Below are 21,274 nucleotides of genomic sequence, written 5' to 3' on the forward strand. Positions count from 1 at the left end.
GGCTGGACTTGAACTTATCATCCTGCTGCCTCAGCCTCTCAAGTACAATAGCTGGAATTATAAACATGTGCCACTACGCCTGGATCTGTTTTTGTTTTCTTTATGAAAATATTCACAATTAATTCTTGGGTTCCAGAGTTTTGGGAATATCATAATGTACTGTGCATGCAAATTAATCCATTTTGCTAACTACTAAATGAGTCCACTCAATCTGGAAACTCTTCTTCACTCAAGGTTCTTCTGAATTATTTGAGTTCTTTTGAATTACGTGAATGATTGTCTCTTTCTCGAGTCCTATTTACCAGATGTTGGACCACCTGGGTAAATTGAATAATTCAGCAGTTATCAAACACCTTGATCTGACTCCTTACATTCTTGAAATTGAGGATTCCCAAAGAGCTTTATGGAGGCTATCTCTACAGGTCTGTACAATAAGCACAAAAAAGAAAAATATTTAAAAATAAACCCAACACATTTTAATAAAACTATTTAAAATGAAATTGAGAAGAATTGCATTTTACTTTTTTGCAATTTTTTTTTGGTCTGGTTTAATACAAGGTATTAAAATTCTCTTATTTGACTCCATACTCAAGTTTTGGGGATATGTTCTCACTATAGTCTTTGAAAAACTCATGTTTGTACAGATATGGATGTGAACCTCCTGAAACCCTTCCTAGGATCTTAAGAGACCTTTATGGTTTCTCATAACCCACTTTTGTGAGCAGCATTTTCTAATACTTTTCTCCTGCATTCTCTCTTTACTTTCTTGGTTCTATTAAATAATATGTATCAATTATTGCCCACAACTTCTATTTAAATATTTCCATACTTTCGAAATTTCACATGTACAGCTTTCTATTATTTCCTGGGGCAATTATCTTCTTTTATCTTTCCACAGATAAAAATTATAGGTTAGGGCCCCTCTACCCTCCTCATTTTCTGCTGCTCCCTTCCTGCATTAAACTCGTATTTTCAAAGATCTCTTTTTCCTCTTTCTTTTGGTCTGTCTTCTGCTGTAGACATTCCTCAAGTATCTGGCAATCTTAGCGGTCTGTTCATGTGCTACAACAGAAGAAAAATGAAACAATGAGGGACTGCCCTTTTGGGTGGCACGATGGAGCAGAACCTGTGACAGAATCCTATGGACATCTGAAGGTTCAATAGTGTTTTTGGAAGTAAGCATTGATGCATTGGTAAGAAAGCAAGGAACACTGAAAGAAAAAAAAGGAAAGAAGGTGGGGGTGGGGGAGAGAAAGGCAAGCAGGCACACAGGGCTGAGTGAAGTACCTAGCCAGTTTGCACCTTCAGAGCTTTTACAGAATTAGCCCCAGTTTCCACTATTTTGTAGGACATAGAAGGCAAAAGACAAGACTTGGGAACTTGGGAAGATGGGATTCCAACAGCACAGAACTCCCTGAACCCATGCCACTGGTGTCATTGCAAATAGAAAAGAGAACTCGCCTAAGGTTTGCAAGGAAGCCCATCTTTTTTGAATCGTGGTTCATTGTGACAGAGAAAAATCTCTCCACTGAGAATTGGTACATCCTACTGGAATGTCAGATAGGTTTACAGCGTACATCAGCCTCCATCAAGGTGACCGTAAAACCCAAAATGAAGAAGTTACAGTGGTTCTTAATTGATAGTCCTCTGGATAAAAAAGCAGTGGATGCTTCCTGGCAGAACTAACTCAGTTTTAACTGACGCCTTAAAGATTATTGTTGGTAAAATTCCAAGAAACTTAAGTTCATTATGGGGAGGGAAAATTACAAAACAAAGAAAACCAGGTAAGAGCCAGTAGACATAACAGATTGGCAATGACTGTAGATTTTCAAATTGGCAGATTACAATGTAAGTACTTTTATATTTTTTTTAAATGAGAGGATATGAAAATCTGTAAGAAATTATGCAAATGAACAGACAGTTGAAACACAACTAATTGAAACACAAAATATCTCCAAGCAGGATACTATAATCATTGGTTCTCAGTTTGAAGAGAAGTGGGAATTTACATAGTCCCCAAGTATCTTCTCCAATATTTTTATTAATGACAATTCACAGTTAATGCACAGTAGAGAATCCAGCAGACACCAGGTGGTCAAAGTTACCAGTAATAAAATTGCATTGCCTATCCCTGAAATGATGCTGTGAAAAGATCACATCACTTCTGTGGCAATCTGTTTCAAAATACCCCACCTCAACCCAATCATAAGACGACAACCTATCTAAACTAAGGGACATTCTAGATGATAACCATCTAGGACTCTTCAAATTGTCAAGGTCTTGAAGGGTAAAGGGAAAATTGAAGAACTCTGATTTTAAATGACTGAAATCAATGTGAAATCCCAGATTGGATCTGGGAAAAGGGAAAGAACATCAGTGGGAAAACTGATGCAATTTGAACAAGGTCTGTCATTTAGTAAACAGTGTTGTGTTGATGTTATTTTCTTTGTTTTAAAAATAATTTAGTTATGAAAGACATTAATGTGAAAGTAAGCTAAAGTTATAAGAACTCCCTGAAGTATCTTTGTAACTTTCCTATAAAACAGACAATTACTGCACACGGTAAGATGCTTAAAACCCATAATATAAACACAAATTATTAATTTAATAGCTTACATGAGAGCACTTACATTAACAAAGGTAGTGTTCTAATCTTAAATGTATGAATGGATACTGTAATTAACCCATTGGACAAAGTAACTGAGGTTTATTTAAAGTTGTAAGAAACTTGCCAAAGATCACATTAGTTGCCTTGTGATGGTAAGAACTTTGAGCCAAGAGCTAGCATGCTCAATCATTGTGATGACCATCAGGTCACTTTACAGAAAACCTAAGCCTGGAAGAGCAACTGGGTTGCTGGTCTCTGGGAGATTTGGCCCTAAATACAGCAAAGTTTTCCTAGCTATAGGACCTCTCCAGGTTGTCAACAGAGACTTCACTAAAAATCTACAAAAAAAAAAAAAAAAAAAAAAAGTGCTTCGAAGAGGAGGAAAATGATTCCAAAAAGAAGTGTAAAATGAAACAAGAAAGAGCTTGTATGTATGCAAATCTTAAAAAAAAAAAATCATAAGCCAGGCAGGCACAGTAGTGCATGACTTTCATCCCCAGCTACTCAGAAGGCCATGTTGGAAGGCAAACTGGGGGCAGTTTAGCAAGAGTCTCTCAAAAAAAAAAAAAAATTAAAAGGGATAGGAACATAGATCAGGGGTAGACCATCTCTGGGTTCAATCCCTGGTATGGAAAGATTAATAAATCATAGACTGATAATGTTAAATGTATAGAATTAGAAAACAATAGCATTAAAATAAAACCTAAATTGGGAAGCTATTTATTCCTGTTAGTGCTACTGCATTGTAAGGTTTATATAGTATTTGGAAGGAAATAGAAATTTTAATAGCAGATTTTGATTTGGTAAGCATAATTATTCATTTCTAAGGTAACTGCTAAATAGAAAAAAAATGGTTGTGTAGTTTCTAGAGTAGTAAACAAAAAAGAAAAAATTTAAATGGAAGACAAAAAGAAAATATGAAATACAAAAATTACTAGAAATTATAAAGCAATAGTAATTGCCATCAATATATAAATTAATTATAAGACAAGGGCTAACTTTAAAAAAATAATTTTATGGTATTTATCCTCCCCAAAAGAAAACACCTAATATAAAAGGGCAAAGTAAGATTGAAAGCATAAATGTAGGGAATATGAGCACAAGTCTAATCAAAATGATTTATAAGGCTGAATTAATAGATTTCACAATAAGTACTGCTAACAAAACACTCTCACACACACACACTAAAATGTTAAGAGTTAATCCACCAAGAAGATAATATGAGTTGTAAACTTGCCTATACCTATTCACATGACTTTGAAATATTTAAAAGGCATTATAATACAACTCCATGAGAAAAATTTCCATCCTTCTGGAAAGTTCTAACAAATCTTAGTCGTAGAAAGAATCAGTAATGAGGAACACAACTGGTTGGCTTGATTTAATGAATAGTCTTAGAACAAAACACATCACACATTTCATACAATCAGAAAATTGTAAAATTGAACTGTGTGCTGGACCATAAAGACAAGTCTCAACCACTTTAAAGAAACAGAACAAAACATAGTAGCATTTCACTATTCCCTGATGAAAATATAATTTAAATAAAATTTAAACTATGTCCAGAAAATTTAAAACACACCCTACCCAATTGTCCAAGAAGACATCATAACAGATTAATGTTGAAGCCTAAACAAAAATGTCATATATGGAAACACATGGGGTGAAATAAAATTACTTGTTTGAAGAAAATTTATAGCTGTACATGCTAGGGAGAAAAAAAGACTGATAAATAATGAGCTAATTATCCAGGGAAAAAGGATAAGCCCAAAGAACACACAAAAATGAGAACAGAAATTGACAAATTAGAAAAATGGCCTGTAGGGAGCACCAATAAAATCCATTTCTCTGAAAAGACCAAAAAGACAGCAAAATCTCTGCAAAGAATAACTTAGAAAAGAAATATACAATATATTCAGAATAAAAGAAGACATGATCAGATTTATAAAATTAAAAGGCAATAATTGTGAACAATTTAAATATAAATTAATAAAACTGACACAAGAACAGAAATACTTGCCTGGTCCTGAAACCATGAATGAAACGGAATAAAGAAGTATTTTCACTAAGAATACACCAGGAATAGTAAGCTAATCCACTCATGCAAGAGTAGTAAACAAAAAAGAAAAAATTTAAATGGAAGACAAAAAGAAAACATGAAATGCAAAAATTACTAGAAATTATAAAGCAATAGTAATCTTACAAAAAGATAGCATAATAAAATATGGTTCAATAAATGACAACTTATGGGCTAAACTGGGCTGTTTATGCATTTTTGTAAATAAAGTTTAACTGAAACAAAGCCAACATACTCTTTAAAAAAAAAAAAACATGTGTCTATAATACTGCTTTCATGCTAAAATTGCAGAATCGAGTAGCTGTGACACTATATGGTTCATGAAGGCGAAAGTTCTATCTAGCCCTTAGTATTTGCTGACCTATGATACAGATATTTAGAAAACTGTTGTGGAAAGAAGTAGAGTAGGAAAATGACAAACAGTGCAGTAAGATGCATTCATCCACCCCTGTCCCCTGAACATCCGAGCAGGAAAGAACCAGAACCACAGATACTATGATCCCCAAAAGATAGTGAAAACTTTAAAAATGCCTATTATTAACAATTCTTTCTAAAGATCAATTCTATTTATATGCTATAGCCAAGCAGAACACATTTTTAAAAGTGGTCACCTTTAATAGCAATAAAAAAAATTGTAGATCTGACCTAAGCCAAGCAGTTGTATAACTTCCACATACAAGAATATATAAGTTTTTCAAACACATTCAGAAGTCAAATGAGAGTAATATCATATTCAGGAGTAGGTCATGTGTTATGTTTACCTAGATTGATCTATAGAGGCAAAATTAATCCAGTCAAAATTCCTACAGAATTTTTCAGGCAACTCTACATGTTGATTCTGAAAATTAGAAAAAAAAATTAAAGTCCAAAATATTCCTGAAGAAGCACAGGGTAGGAGTTTTAACCTGTTAGAAATCAGGATTTTGTGTAAAGGACCAGTAATTAAAGCAGTATTGAAACAGTAATCTTATAAACAATGAGAACAAACCAAGAGCCCCCAAAATCACAATATATGGAAATTTTCACTTGCGACAAACAATGTCCCCAAGACAGGATGGACTACAGTGTTGCAACAACTGGCTTCCATATTAGAGGAAAAAAAAATACTTGCTTCATATCAGTTATAGAAATCAATCACAAATGAATGTCATAAAAAGCAAGACTGGAAGATGTTTATAAGAAACTAAAAACGTAAGAAATGTCAAAAATTCAAATTAATAAGCTGTGTTTATCAAAAGACACTACAAAAATAGAAAGAATAAAATGTGCTAATAAAAACATAACCACAATATTCATATGTACAGTATATTGTTCCAGCTTGCTCACAAGAAGGGAATAAGTAACAAAATTCAGGAGAGGGCTAAGCTCTGTTAGGAGGGAAAAAATACAATTATAGTTACCTCTTACTTATGAAAGGCAAAAATTAGAAATGTTGTAATGTCTAGCAATGGTTCTATATGATGGGATATTATCCAGAAGTTTAAAATAACAATTATAAGGACTATGTTTATAGAACTGTCAGTTTGCAATGTGATCCAAATTTGGGAGAAGAAATATGTTAATATGCATGTACATTTTAAAAAGCTTAGAAGGTTTATCAAGGATTCATTTTCTCTTTTAAACTTTCTTCAATTTTCCACATTTTCAACTTCAAGCTTCTTAGAATTCTTTAATTAAAAGAAAATAAGTGTTACACTCAATTTTCTAAGGATTATAAACCATGATTTAATTTAGTTCAGGTAAATTTTATATTTTTGTGAGAACTAAATTCTGAAATCTAAAAGGATGTTCACTGCATTGCCTTTAAGATCTTTTCCTCAATATATCAAAATCTTCTATGCCAAAGTTGAACCAGATTTATAAACCAATACCTTTAGACACCATATTGTGAAAAAGCTTAGATGCAAACTGTCATTTGTGATTTAAGTTGTCCATTCAGTTTAAGACATTTAAAGCACTCTAGAGATCTGAATAAATGAGTATACTTCATTAAAACGCATTCCATTTCTTGGACAAAAGAGAGACATAACATGAGGAGTGTCAATTTTTTTGCTTCATGGAAATAGAAATGGAAAGTAGCCACAAATGGAGTTAATTATGAAGTATTTTGACAATGATTCATATTTTTAAAAGATTTTTATAAGTCTTATAAATGGATTAAACACTAAGTTTGGCATCACAGGTTTCTGAAACATCTTCTGTTCTTGTTATGTATTAACTAGATTTATCATCTCAAAAACCTAGATTTTCTATATACAGACAATACCATCTGGATGTATTTTAAGACACTAACACTCACAAGGAACACGTGCATTTTACAATGTTGTACTGAACCACCATTGAAAAGATTGAATTGTGAGTGCCAACATGTCCCCAGCAAAATTATTGTAATTTCATACATCGTTCTTACAACTCAGATATCAAATCCCATTTTTCTCTGCAGCCCATCCAAAGATGGGAAATTGCATCTCCTCAGGAGGGGTGTATTATCTCCAACTCTGATCACTTCCACAGAGATCTGTTTTCTCATGGCAAGTACTTTATCTCAATGGGGAGCCATTGGACACTCATTTTGGAGGTCTGCCCAGTGGTTGACTTGATCTCAATGGCAGAAATTTCTGAAGTCTCTACCTACTCCCTTTTGCTGTAGGCTTTTTCTTAAAAAGAAAAAAAAAACAATTTAGGAAATTGTCTTAACTTAATAGACTACTAAAAATCTGGAAGGATCTGAAAAAGGAAAAGATAGAGGTAGGAGCACATACGTATGAAAATGAGCCTGAGATTTCATTCCAAGTTCCCTGGTCATTGAACCAGCTCCTCTCTCCAACTGGTAAGGGGCCTGTATCTACAGTCCACTTCCCATGACAGCCATGACCCCTTGACACAGAAGGGGAAACATAGCCTCTCCTGGACTTTGAGGTGCTCAGGTGCTAGGAAGCTGGATTTCCAGGACAGCTCTGAGTTGCTATTGCTCTGAAATCCAGACTGCCTGGTACCTGAGTACTCCTCCTTGGACAATGTTGCTTCCTTAAGTTTTGCCTAGAAAAAGACTAACCCACACACTGTGGGGTCCGTGGATAACCATGACCCAGAGCATCTTGGCAAGGTGAGGGGATGTTGAGAGAACCATTTCCCTTTCATTTGCAGATCCTGGATTCATCACTTTTCTTTTTCTCCTCAAAGCCTCCTATCTGAAAGCCATCTTGGGCCCTGGTGCAGGAGAGGCAGCCCAGAGGACCTCGTCTTGTGTTAGCCATTGCCTGGCTTCCCTGTAAGTTTAAGAGTTTATGAGGTGTCTATGCAAAAGTAGGATTTTAAAGTGTGAACAGAAGTTGAGATTAGCGTGGACCTGAAGGGGTGGGTTTGAGGATTGAAAAACTAGTCATCAGAGGAAAAGCACATGCCAAAGCCTAGAGAAATGAGAATTCCGTGAGTAGCTGGACTTACCAGCAGTCTAGCCCTGGAGAGGGGTCAGGTAAGGAAGAAGGGCTAGGAGATGGAGGTGGTGGCAGGGTAGGGTGTGAAGGGGCTCCAATGTCTGTCATTCTCAGATTGGGGTCTGTAGCTAATCACTTTAAAATCCAGCTTTCCTGTGGAATTCAAGACCAATATTTTTTTAACTGTGTAGGTGATAAGCTGTACTCTCTAGAAATACTTTAACGAGGGGGAAAGAGGTCAACTTAATATTTATATGGCATATTCAGGCCAAATGTCATCCTATTATGGCATAAAATAAAACTTCCACAAGAGCTTGAAAGAGAAATGTGATAACGGATGTGACATGCCTCAGGCAGCACAGTGAGATCGAACTCACCAGATTCTCACTGTAGCAAACCAGCACCAATTCATGCTGCAAAACAATTTAATATTCAGCAAAGCAGCAGTAATGCATCACATTAATTCAATGTTAAACTTAGATTTTATTGTGATTTTGTTTGTATATTCACTTTGGTTTGGTTTTATAGTTGTACAGGAATTAGTAGCGTAGACTGTATCTAGGTTTACATTTGTACATGTAAGAATATTATAACAAAATTTCCATGTAGCTGAGGATTAAGAAAAGGTTCTGAGACACTCCCTGTATCATGGTCTCTGGAGTCAGACTGCTTTATTCAAAGCCTGATTCAACTGCCTTCCTGCTATGCAACCTTATTGAAACTCACTTGGCTCATCTGGAAAATGGGGACATAAAATTTCCTACCATGCCCAGTCAACAGAGTTCCAAGAGTGAATGCTGTAGGTTGCTGGATACAAAGTAAAATAGCTAATGCTTTTGTTAATATGGTTCCCGTCCTTCTCATTTTATTAAGATCCATAACTTATTTAACTTGATAAAAAAAACTTTTGTAGGTAATTGGGAGACCTTGAGAACTTTCATATTGCATTCAGATGTGTTTATCTGAATGGCAGCACTGGAGAGGATAGATGTGATGCAGAGAGGAGATTAAGCACCTATTTAGCAGGTACAAGTGAATGACAACATGATGGTGAGCACCACTGTGAGTGTTTTCGAAGTGTAGATGAATTACCTTGAAACAGGCTAGAAAGGCACATTCTCAGGTCCCTGAATCAAAAACCCAGAGTCATATCCAGAAATCAGGTTTTCACAAAGACTTCCAAATTATTTTGATGCTCTTGAAGAAGCAATGGCAAAACTTTTTTGTAAAGGGTGAGAGTTCATATCTTAGGCTTCACAAGCCCACTGGTGTCTTTAGGGAAGGAATACAGCCATGCCTGTTTTTCCAGCAAATCTTCATTTACAAAAGAACATGCAGGAGATTGAAGTAAATGGCAAAGGATGAAAGTGTAGACAGGGTGAGATGCTTATTTTAAAAGTGCATGCAAACAACATTGCCCACGTTGTTTTAGTCAACTTTTTCATCACTGTCAACTTTTTCATCACTGTGACCAAAAGACCCAACAAGAACAGCACAAGAGTTTATCTGGGGCTCACAGTTTTAGAGGTCTCCATCTATACATGGTCAAATCTACCACTATGTGTCCCAGGTGGGGCAGAACATCATGGTAGAAGGATGTGGCAAAAGAAAACAGCTCAGTACTTGGCAATCAGGAAGCAGAGAGACTCCTCACCAGGTACGAAATACATACCCCATAGTCACGCTCCCCCAATGATGGACCTCACTCAGCCATACCCTGCCGGACTAGGGTCATCACCCAGTTAATCTACTCAACTGGATTAATGCAGGATTCCGTTAAGGCTCTCTTAACCCAATCATGTCACCTCCAAATTTTTTGCAAGAAGCCAGGGAGGGAAACCAGAGGACCACCAATACTGAACAGCAAAGGAAGAGAAGATGTCAAACATGATGAAGGATGGAGGGTATCTCTCCCATCAGTCCCAGCCCTTGCAGTATTATAAGGATTTAATTGTGGCCAATATGCAGGCCAGCAGCATATCACCAATGGCTGTGAGCACACTCACAGCTAAGTGCACAAGTGAGATTAAGTTCCAAATAAGGGCGTAAAAGGAGGAGACACATCAGAGGGACATGTCTGTATGCCTAGATTTGAGCCAAAAAGAAACCCACAGGCAGAGACAGACTGAAGGTAACAGAAGACAGAGGAGAGTTTGAGGGATGGAGGTCACTGAGTTATCTGGATAAGGATGATACCAAGCGTCTGGGGAAGGGACAAACCTTAGGAAAAAGCACATCCACTGCCCCACACATAGGAATGGAGTCAGAGAAGTCTCAGGGTGGGCCAAGTTCAGCTTCTGCATTTTCCATAACTTCAATTTTATCAACAAACTTGGAGAAAAAGTTATCAAATAAAAATGAGAAAACTATTAGGTGGTAAGTCAGGAGTCAAGTGAAAATAAAGCTCTTTTTTTTTTTTTTTTTTTTTAAAGCGAGACTAGTCATTAACTCAGTGAAAATTGGTCTTTCTAATTACTCTGGACTAATGAAGAGACCAGTATGACAGATTATATTGCCCGTTCTCTATTCTTGGCGCTCACTTTGTGATGTTCTCATTCACCTCGCCCAGGTTATGCGGACATGATCTTTGATTTCCCACGGAGAAGTGCTCATTTTAACTGGCAGGCAAATTATATTACCCTCTGAAGGCCCATCATGCTAAATGACCATTAAACCATTACACTCCACAACTGCCTCTCAAGACAGAGACTCCAAGTGCTCCACACAGTATCGCTGTTTGAACACCAGCATTTTATAGACAGGGAAATGTCATCGCAAAGCCCCCTATGAATTCCTCCAGTTATAAACAAAACATCTGTGGCTGGTTAGCTCTGTTGGTTCATCCATGAAGCTAAATGGCCAAAATCTTGGGTGGAATCCTTGTAGAGCCATGTTCAGAAGCCATTTATCTGCAGCCCCAGTTAGAGGAGGCAGCTCACAAATGGACGCTTCTGATGGGAGAGGGTCTGGCTGCCACTGCCCCATCAATCAGCCTCCATCATCTGTGCCATATGTTAATGAGGCTGCACTTCTGGCCTTCCCTGCCTTCCCCAATTTGTTCCTCCCACTTTGATTATTCTTGCTCCTTCCCTGAACTTTGAAGTGTGTGTCTCAATTTCTTCTTAAAGTCCTATGTTTTTCCTCTGCTGATTCCAGCCTCCCTGAGCCTCTGTACAACTGAACAGCCACCCTTAGGAAATACACTCTAACATTTCACAATTACATCCAGCTTCAGAGTCTAAGCTACCTAGCGCCACAGGTATAGCACAGCCTAACATGAAAAAGAGATCTTATTTCTACTTCAGATTCACTACTTCCTAACTGAGTAATCTTAGGCTTTTCACCTAACCTCATTGAACATGCATTTTCTTGTTGGAAAGGTTAAGAAGCCATACAACTGTATTTCTTTCTCTCTCTCTCTCTCACTCTCTTTCTCTCCCTCCCTCCCTCCCTCCCCCCTCTCTCTTTAAAATGGTTCTGAAAGCAGTTCCTTATTTTTAAGTTGTTGATACACTTTTATTTTATTCATTTATTTATATGTGGTACTGAGAATTAAACCCAATGCCTCACACATACCAAGCAAGTGCTCTACCTCTGAGCCACCACCCCAGCCCTGTCTTTACCATTCAATCACTGCAACATTCAGTAGCACTCAATAAACACTTCACTGATAAGTCAAATAATGTTGTTTAATACAAATCTATAACCAGTGAAAAACAAAAGCCAAGCCTTATAGGAAACATGGGTCAGCGTCAGAGCAAGTTTTTTTTTTCCCTTTAGTTTTCTTCTTTTCATTCATACCTTCTGAGATTGTGAACAATGTGACACTTCATATATAGGTAGGAGAGACCTGTGGAGTACACGTTCTGTGGACATCTCTTAAAGGTGATCATTTGAAACCCATCTTTAGGCCACAACTCCAAAAGTGCAATCAAAGTGCACGTTTGTGTCTGGTCAACAGGGTGGTGATAAAGCTACACCAAAGGCACCACAAATAGAACCTTGTTCATGTTTTACATCTGTATTAGAGGACCTCAAACTAGTCCAGCATGTTCTGACAGGCTCCTTCAGGGCACCCAGGAAGTCAAAGCTACTTGGAGAATGATGTCAATTGCCATATTCACCCTCTAATGTGTCCAACACAATCTTCCAGAGTCCTCATTTTGGTATGGGTCATGAGGAAGATTGAGGCCAAGATTGAGGCCACAAGATTGAGGCCAGCCTCAGCAACTTGGCGAGGCCCTAAGCAACTTAATGAGACCCTGACTCAAAGAATAAAAAGGGTGGGGGATGTAGCTCAGTGGTAAAGTGCCCCTGGGTTCAAACCCCAGTACTAAAAATAATTTTTAAAAAAAGTGAGATCTTGTATCTGCTTTTATTATCTCCTGTGAAGCCAAACACTAAATTGACTTATGAGGATGTGGGTGGGTGGGAGGACCACTATGCGTCTCATTAACCTTTTTTGCTTTGAGAAAAATATTTTTCATAAAAAACTATTCATCATGATATAGATTTAATTGTTTTGACTTCCTATATGGTTACTATCAATAGATAAAACTCACATTAAAAAAGAAGCTGAGGTTTCCAATGATTTAAGAGTGTAAGTCCTTTTATTGAACCTTTTGGAGCTCCTTTTCCTTAGCAACAAAAGTTTGAGATAATATTTACCAAACAGAAGGACAAGTTTAACTACTTGCTAAGATGCATATGAAAAATACTGAAAAATACATTTACAACAGATTATAACTGAATTTTTTCCTTTTTTTTTTTTTGTACTGGGGATGGAACCCAGGGCACTTAACCACTGAGACACATTCTCAGCCCTTTTTAGTTTTTATTTTGAGACAGGGTCTCATCAAGTTGCTTAGGGCCTCCTAAGCTGCTAAGGCTGGCTTCAAACTTGCAATCCTCCTGCCTCAGCCTTCTGAGTCGTTGGAATTACCGGCATGTATCACCACACCAAGATATGACTTTGATTTTTTATTGATGAGCACTCGGCATTTCTTCCCACAATGGCAGGCAGGTCCACCCGATCTAATCACTCTGCTTTCAAACACAACCCTCCAGACCACAGAGCTTGGAGGGGTGGGTTAGAAATAAAGCAATGCTACCACTGTTCCCTCTGCTCTGTGAGCTCAAGACAGGGATAGTGCCTCCTATGCATATCCCCCTTATATTTAGGGGTATATATTAGTTGTTAGGACTGCTGTCACAATACCAGACTGGGTGGCTGACACAAATTTCTAACAGTTCTGTATACCAGTTGGAGATCGAAGTGTCTGTAGATTAATAATCCACAAGACCTCTAACCTAGACACGCAGACACCTCTTGTGGGGCCTTCAGTGAGCACGCATATCTTGGCAACTTTCTTGCTTACTGGGTTCAACTCAACTGCCTCTTCAAAATGCTTATTTCCAAATACCATCAAATGGATCAATGTCCACCCACATCACCTTATTTAACCTTAATTATCTCTTTAAAAGTCCCACTTCCAAATGTGCTTACATTCTCAGGTACTGGGAGTTGGAACATCAACTTAAGAATTTGGGGGAAGACAATCTGGTCCCTAACATGGTGTTTAGAAATTCATGCTCTTCCATTTAGCTACTTCAAAAAGCTTGTCTTTACTTCACACACTGTGCTATTGTACCTTTCTATGTCACAAGGACACAAGAACTCTTGAGTTCACATAGCCTAAATTCCTCATTTCACTACAGTAACTCAAACAGGGAAGTGTATTACCTTATCTCAGGTCACACAGTACCTTATTACAAGAGTAAGCTAAGCCTTCAGTTTTTAAAAATAGTTTTAATTTCAACCTATTTAGGGAGTAACTAGAGAAAGCTTGCAACTGAAGCTTCTTAATTTTAAAGTAAAATTGGTGATTGTAATGATTCCTTTTGTAAAGGAATTTTCTTACCTTTAATTATTGTGTTCTGACTTATACGTCTATTTACTGTTAGCCTCCCATACTTGACCCCTGTATTGACCCGGTGATCACAGTCTTTGTCAAGTGTTGGAAATGAAACCATTTAATAACAGAAAAGGGGGGAAAAAACATGCAAAGAAACCTTCCACCAAATCAGCTACAGAAAAGCAACAGTCCAGACAATAATTCCTTCATGTCCTGCTAACTGAGGAACTGAAAGGAAGGCTCAGAGCAGAGGGGTTGGAGGCCAGGGGCGAGAAGGTGGAATGGCTCAATTGCAAAATGTCTATTCCCTGACCAAGTTGAATTCGCACCCAAAGTGCTCCAGGTGCCTTCAATATTGACACTCCTTTCTTCTCCTACAATGTTCAGCTGAAGAGATGATGTCTGATCCAGGAGGCACTAACTCCCCTGATTTGGGCCCAGTTATCAGCAGCAGATCATTAGTATAACATGAGCATGGTAAAGGATCTCTGCAGTGTCAACCAATGCAAATTAAGTGGAGATTGGCAGACTCGGGTTGATCTAAAGCAAGCTTCAGCATACTAGAACCTAGGAACCCAGTCCAGCCTGCCATCCAGTCGTTTTATTCCCAGTCCTTGAGCTGGGGATAAAAAACTTCATTATGTCACAAATAGGTGTATTTTTGTTTTGTTTTCTTTGAGACAGGGTCTCACCAATTGACCTTTAGGCTGACCTCAAACTTGATATCCTCCTGCTTTGGCCTCCCAAGTAGCTGGGATTACATGCATGCACTCTCATACCCAGCATGTTTTCTTCTCAGGAAATCTTTGTAAACAATTTACAGGAGGCACGTGGTGGGCGGGGGTCATGTCAGCCTGGTAAGCTCAATTCTCTTCATCGGGGAGCACAGGGAGGAACACTGTGGTCTGCTTCTTTCAGGATCTCGAGTTGGTGTCATGCAGAAAATAGATAACACATGGTATATACCCATATCTTAAGTTTTTAACAATATGTTCCCTTTGTTCTATTTAATCTAAATAAAATATGTTGTGTAAGCTACAACATATGTAGGCATTGGTCACTGAGACTTTATAATTCTCTAAAAATCAAGGGTTTTTCAGGAATTGAGGCCTAGAGAAAATCAGCATGGGGAGTGAAAGTGAGGGAATTGGTGGGCTTATTAGTTTCTATTACCTTTCTTGTTAGTAGAAATAACATTGGGTAGGAAGGAGACTATCTCAGCAACACACGAACATTGCAGAATTCAAATTTTAGCATCCATGCATAGTTTTGAAGAGACCACACTCCTTAACGTATTATGGAGGCTGCTTTACTGCTACAGTGGCAGAATTGAGTGACTGTGACAGCCTGAAATAATTGTAACTGGTCCTTCACAGAATAAGTTTGCAGCCAGGTGTGGTGGTGCATAATAATCCCAGCAGTGTGGGAGTTTGAGGCAGGGGGATCTCCAGTTCAAAGCCAGCCTCAGCAACTTAGGGAGGTCCTAAGCAACTCAGTGAGACCCTTTCTCAAAATAAGAGGACTGGGGATGTGGCTCAGTGGTTAAGTGCCCCTGGATTCAATCCCTGGTACAAAAAAGAAAAGTAAAAAAAAAAAAAAAAAAAAAATTGCAGACCAACTTCTGCAACTTAGGTCCCTAACTTCAACACACAGTCTACAAAGCCATACTTCAGAATTTAATCTTTGTATATTTTTCCCTGGGAAACTTTAACAGCCAGGCAAAGCAGACTGATTGTATTGGTTGAGTTTTAGAATTTCTAAAAACATGCTACACTGTAAAAATTATCACATTTGGAAGCGCCAGTATTCAGTGGTTTGAGACCCAAATCCTCTAAACTGAGAATTGCTTTAGAACATTTTTGCCTAACTTCCAGGTGAGCACAATAACATGATGCCTGAAGTCATCCCGTTTAACTGTTTATTACAACTGCATGCACGTCCTGATAAAAACTCAGTTCACGTTTCATCACCTCGCTCTAAGACAAAAGTCCATGCCCCCAAACCATTCGCACCCTCTCAGTTGCAACTTTCTCCCCAATTTTAAACAGAAGCAAAAACTCTCAGGCCCCCCAGAACCACTTTGTTTCAAGAGACACTTTGAAGAGTGGCAGGACGTCAGTTCAATTCTCGTCTCTGAGCTCCTCTGGCAAGAAACTTGCCATGGGTCAAATTGATGAACTGGGATAAAAAATCCTCCAAACCAGAGAGGGTTTGACTACCAAAGAAATTGTTGAACTTAGCTTCAAGGAAGAAATATGAAGGACTTTTAAAAGAATAAAATCTGAACATACCTCCTGTCTGTAGATCCTGAGAAGGAGTTTCTAGAAGAGCAGGAATGGTGATTCTCTTTCTGGTGATATTCAGGATCCTGTAAGAGCAATTAACAGTCTTAAATACCATCATACAGAAAAAGAAATTCAAAGAGATTTGCTTATGAGAGTCTTTTGCCCAGCATCTTCACTATACCATTTCCACAATACATTCCCCTCTCAAAATGAGGAGGGACCACCAAGCTCTTGAGCAAAGCCTTAAGCCAAGCTGGAGCATCTCCGCTGAAGATGTCACCATCGGCAGGGAGGAAGCCATGTGATGGGCATGGCCACCTTTGTGCTGAGCTTTATATTAACGAGGGTCAAGCGCCAACTAAGATACTTAAATATACAAAGTCATTTTAAGGGAAATATGTCAACAGCTTCTAATCCTGGCTTTTCCCCCAAAATACTCAAATCTTAGACTCTAGTCTTTAATTCAGACAACATGATTCAGTTTTCTTAATTTGCTTCTGGTAAGGAAAATAAATAACCTACATCAAAATTTGCAAAGTTTTCTTAGATAGAGGTGGCATGATCACATAACTACGACTAAAGTCCAAATAGCCTTGATTCATAGAGAAGCATCGGAGTTGCACGAATTAACAGGTGATACGAAGTTAAATCCGAATTTCTGGTGAGCAACAAATACATTTTTAGTATACGTATATATTCTGTGTGGTATTTGGGACTTAATTATGCTAAAAGTATTTATCATTTGTTAGCAATTCGAGTTTGATTAGGCATCCTGAATTTTATCTGGCAGCCCAAGAAGAAATTTTAATTCAAAATGCTTTGGGGTGGACAACTAGTGAGGAGAAAGTTTCTTGAGCCTGCTGTGCCTAATCTTGGAAGACAAACTTTCTTAAAAACATTAATAGAGGCCCAGATACCTTTAAGCCTCAGTTGTCCAATCTGAGAAATAGGAATATGAAGATCTAAATATTTTTAAACTTCCTTAAGTTGCTTGTGTATGAATCTCAATGACTGCCATTAATTTATCATATTTATAGAAGTGAATTAAATGAACAAAAACTGGGTGCTTTCAATTCTAGTCTGGCACCCTGTCACGAACTGTCAGATACAGCTTAGCCACGGAGAAGGCATTTTCTCTTCAGCTTTGGTGCATTCTCTCTACCAAATAAATCAATTTAAAAACTCATCTTGACACGACTCCATTTCTTCCCCCACATTATTTCAATGTGAAAAAAAAAGAAAAGAGATTCAAACCAACTAATCCAGTTGTTTTCTGAAGACACAGGGTCCTACAGTGTTGCCTCAGACTATGCCTGACCTCTTGAATGCAGAGAGGGGAATTTAAGGCGGGAAAAAAAAAACTAGTAGTTCAAACCATTCAGCTTTAAGATAGGGTAAGGATTCATCTTTGCAGTTCCCTAAAGTAAGTAAGTTTGAGCAAAATAACCAGGGAGTAATAATATGTTGAAGAATGGTTTATTTTTTAAAGAGGGAAACTGACTCCAAATACCAAGCATGGGGGGGGATGGGTAGAAGTTACAGAAGTTCAAGGTTATCATATTAAGTTTCCAAACACAATGACATGGACAGGTCAACTAATCAGGGAGAGGTGAGCTTTGGAAGATGTAACCATCATTGTGGACATAATACCACATCTATGTCAGAGTTCATTTTATTACACAATGGAAGTTAACATTTTTATTTCTTAAATTTTTTATTGACTGGCTTAAGCAACCCAAAATGAATTATTTCCTTCTGAGAAGTCCCCTGATTATTTAGTCCAGCAAGCCTCACCAGAATATTCAAAGTCCCTCAGTATCACTTGCTGAGTGTGCATTGATGGATCTAAAACTTTAACCATCCATGGGAAGCCCTTGGAATTTCAGGTGTTAATTTTGGTACTTAGAAATTCCAATACTAGGGGGGCTGGGATATAAATACTTGCAAAGAATGAAGATTCTCAAATTCTTGTACAAATTCAAGACTCACCTTGGGAAATGTGTTACAAATAAAATTTCCAGTCTCCATCTGGAAGACTGAATTAGACAGTCTGATGTAGTAAGGTCTTCATTTTTATTTTTCTTTTATGCATACAGTTGTTATTATGCACTAGGAGTCATGTAAAATGGTAAGTACTGGAAGGTTACACATATAGATATGTATTATCTACTCTCAAAAGTTTATCATTATTTGAGCCTTTACTTTTTCAGAGCAACCTGTAAGGGGCAGTTATTAATCCTGCTCTTGAAGAGAAAATTAAGGTCCTAAAAGATCCCAGTGTTCTCAAAGGCAGATGCAGAAGTCAACTCCATAAAAGAGGTAAGTTCATTCATTCATTCGTTCATGATTTCTCTCACCTCTTTTCCAACTGCTTTCCTGCACATTAGTCTACTCTATCACTCTGGCTGACTATCCTCTACACCTCCCAGACCACACCTGCCCCAGGGCTTGCTTTTCTTCCTCTCTAGCCTGAAGCACTATCTCTTGACTCCTCCCCTTCACTTTCTTCAGTCTCTGATCAAAGATCTCCTTCTCAGTGAGATGTTACTTGTCCACATCATTTAAAATTACAATCCTCCCAGAACACCCTGACCTCCTTCCCCATCTTCCCCATCTTTCTGGAGCTGAATGGATAAAGAGAAGATACTCCACCTTACAAATCTTATGTGTCCAAATCTGCTCCTCACTGATTGACATTTACGTTTACATTCAACGCTTTGTTTCCTGTCTCTCCGGCTGGGATGGTAGTTCTCAAACCTCAGCAGCATCAGAATCACAAGAAGCCATTTTTAAAACACATACTCCTCATTGATACCTCGACAAATGAGACTTGCTACTCTTCACTTGGGTAATGGTGCTGTCCAACGAACCCTTTTAAACAGACTCACCACTTTGTTCCATCCAGGGGTGATGGTCACCCTGCCTGCTCCAGGATATATTTCGTGATCTCTGGAGGAGTTTTGTGTTTTCTCAGTGGGGTGGGGAGTTACCTGGCATCTTGAGAATAGTCATCAGCAAGAATGTTAAACATCCTACAATACACAGAATTTTCCAAGACAAACTGTCCATAGTTCTAAGGTTGAGGGATGCCACCCTTGGAGAATGCTTCCCAAACACTTAGTAGGCATCAAGACCTGGAGGACTAATGAACATGGTCTTGTCAGACCAAACCTCCAGAAGTCCTGATTTGTTAGGTAGGTCTGGAGCAGGGCCTGAAAAATCTGCATTTCTACTAATGAAGGGAATGCTGTTGATCCAGGGTGGACACTTGGCAAACAACTGCAGTGGAACAAAAGCAGCTTGAAGTGGCATCGCAGTCTCATCACCTCTGCTTCCTAAGGCAACTCCAGTCACTCCGGTTTCTAATGCTTTCAATACCAACCACCATCACCCTCCTCCACCCAATGTTTCTGATTCCAAGGAGTCCTATATCATACGAGGAAATGTAAGAGTTGTCGAGGAATTTTTTTGTTTTGTTTTGTTTTTGCTGTTTGGGCAGCAGATTTGAGACTCCTTCTATTCCTGTTGACCCCTCAGCTCCACCCACCAAAGAAACATGTTCAAAGTTGACAGCTTTGCCGGCTCACAATGTGCCTAATGATTAGTCTGGCAGAGGTGGGGGATGCGGCTGTGACTCCCCCACAGTGAAATCCATACAAAAGAAACTGTCAAATGCAAGTCCCTGCATTTTTTGTTTATGAAACTCTGTGAGCCTACAACCAATTAATTCCCTTTTTCCAAAAGTAAGGCCAGAGAATTAATAAATGTGTACACATTCCCCCCCCCCTCTCTCTCTCTCTCTCTCTCTCTCTCAATTCTTCACTCTTCTGCTTGAGTGAGGCTCCTAGCATTTACACAACTGGGAATGTGTGCATCTTGAATGTACTTGTGCTTCCGTAACTACATCGCTGGTACTTGTTCTCTTGAAGATGGAATCTTCCAGGTGCTGCCAATTACCTCTCCTTACATCATTTTCTGGGGAATATGAAATTTGGTTCCTTTTATCCTATGCCCAAGGCCAGCAATGAAGCAGTTGATCTCCATAACTCAAACACGTCTGATATCTTAGATTCAATTGCCCTGTTTAAGACAGGCACTTAATGAAGAACTGGTGAATGAGAAGTTTAATGGCTAAAGTGAAGACACTCCATCTTACAAATCTCTTTTTACTCATGTGGCATCATCGGCCAGTGTTATTGATTTGCATTTACAGACTGAACTTTCTATTGTTTTCAGATGTTAGTATCCTCTGCCAGTGCCTGCAGGCTATCAATTGCAGGGCTAAGCTTACTGTCCTGAAAACCAAGGACTTCTGTACTGAATCGGAAAAGCTGAAGCTTTCATGATAGATTGGAGAATCTGACGCATTTCAGAAAGCTGGAAAAAAGTATCTCACTCATTTTCTTCCCATAGAACAGTGAGAATCTACATAGAAATAATGGAAATCTTCAAAAGTAGGATTCACTCTGGAAAACAGCATTATTGATGGCATAGTTTTCATACTATAGAATGTATGCCTGTAAGTGTACAATTCAATGATCACCACTATCTAACGGTAGGATATTTCCATCTTTCCAAAAAGAGACCTCAAGCCCATTTGTGGTTACCTACCACCAGCCCCAGCCAAACTCTTATCCACTTTCTTATGTGATAGACATGCCTTTTCTGAGAATTCATATAAATGGCAGCATACAATGTATTGTCTTTTGTGTCTGACTACTTTCACTTAGAAACATATGTGTGTGTTCCCTGTTGTAGCATGCATGATACATCATTTCTTCTTGTATACAGCATTCATTGTATGGACATATCATCACTTGTTCATTTATTCACCCACTGATGGATATTTGCTTTATGTGGCTGCTATGAATGATGAGCTATAGAAATTTAGAGAGCCTTTATGTGGACATATTTCATGTCCCTTGGTCATAGAGTCCTACATGTGGAGATTC

At 38.3% G+C, this 21,274-nt stretch overlaps 1 protein-coding gene across 1 annotated transcript in view; it reads right to left on the reverse strand.

Annotated features, from left to right (window-relative positions):
• Rarb (retinoic acid receptor beta) overlaps positions 1-21,274 on the reverse strand; it is a 707,451-nt gene that overhangs the window by 659,749 nt on the left and 26,428 nt on the right. The window contains 1 exon segment of the mRNA XM_078038286.1: positions 16,329-16,405. The gene's annotated coding sequence lies outside the window, so the exon portion shown is untranslated.

The sequence above is a fragment of the Ictidomys tridecemlineatus genome, chromosome 2 (genome assembly GCF_052094955.1).
Source record: "Ictidomys tridecemlineatus isolate mIctTri1 chromosome 2, mIctTri1.hap1, whole genome shotgun sequence".
NCBI lineage: Eukaryota > Metazoa > Chordata > Mammalia > Rodentia > Sciuridae > Ictidomys > Ictidomys tridecemlineatus.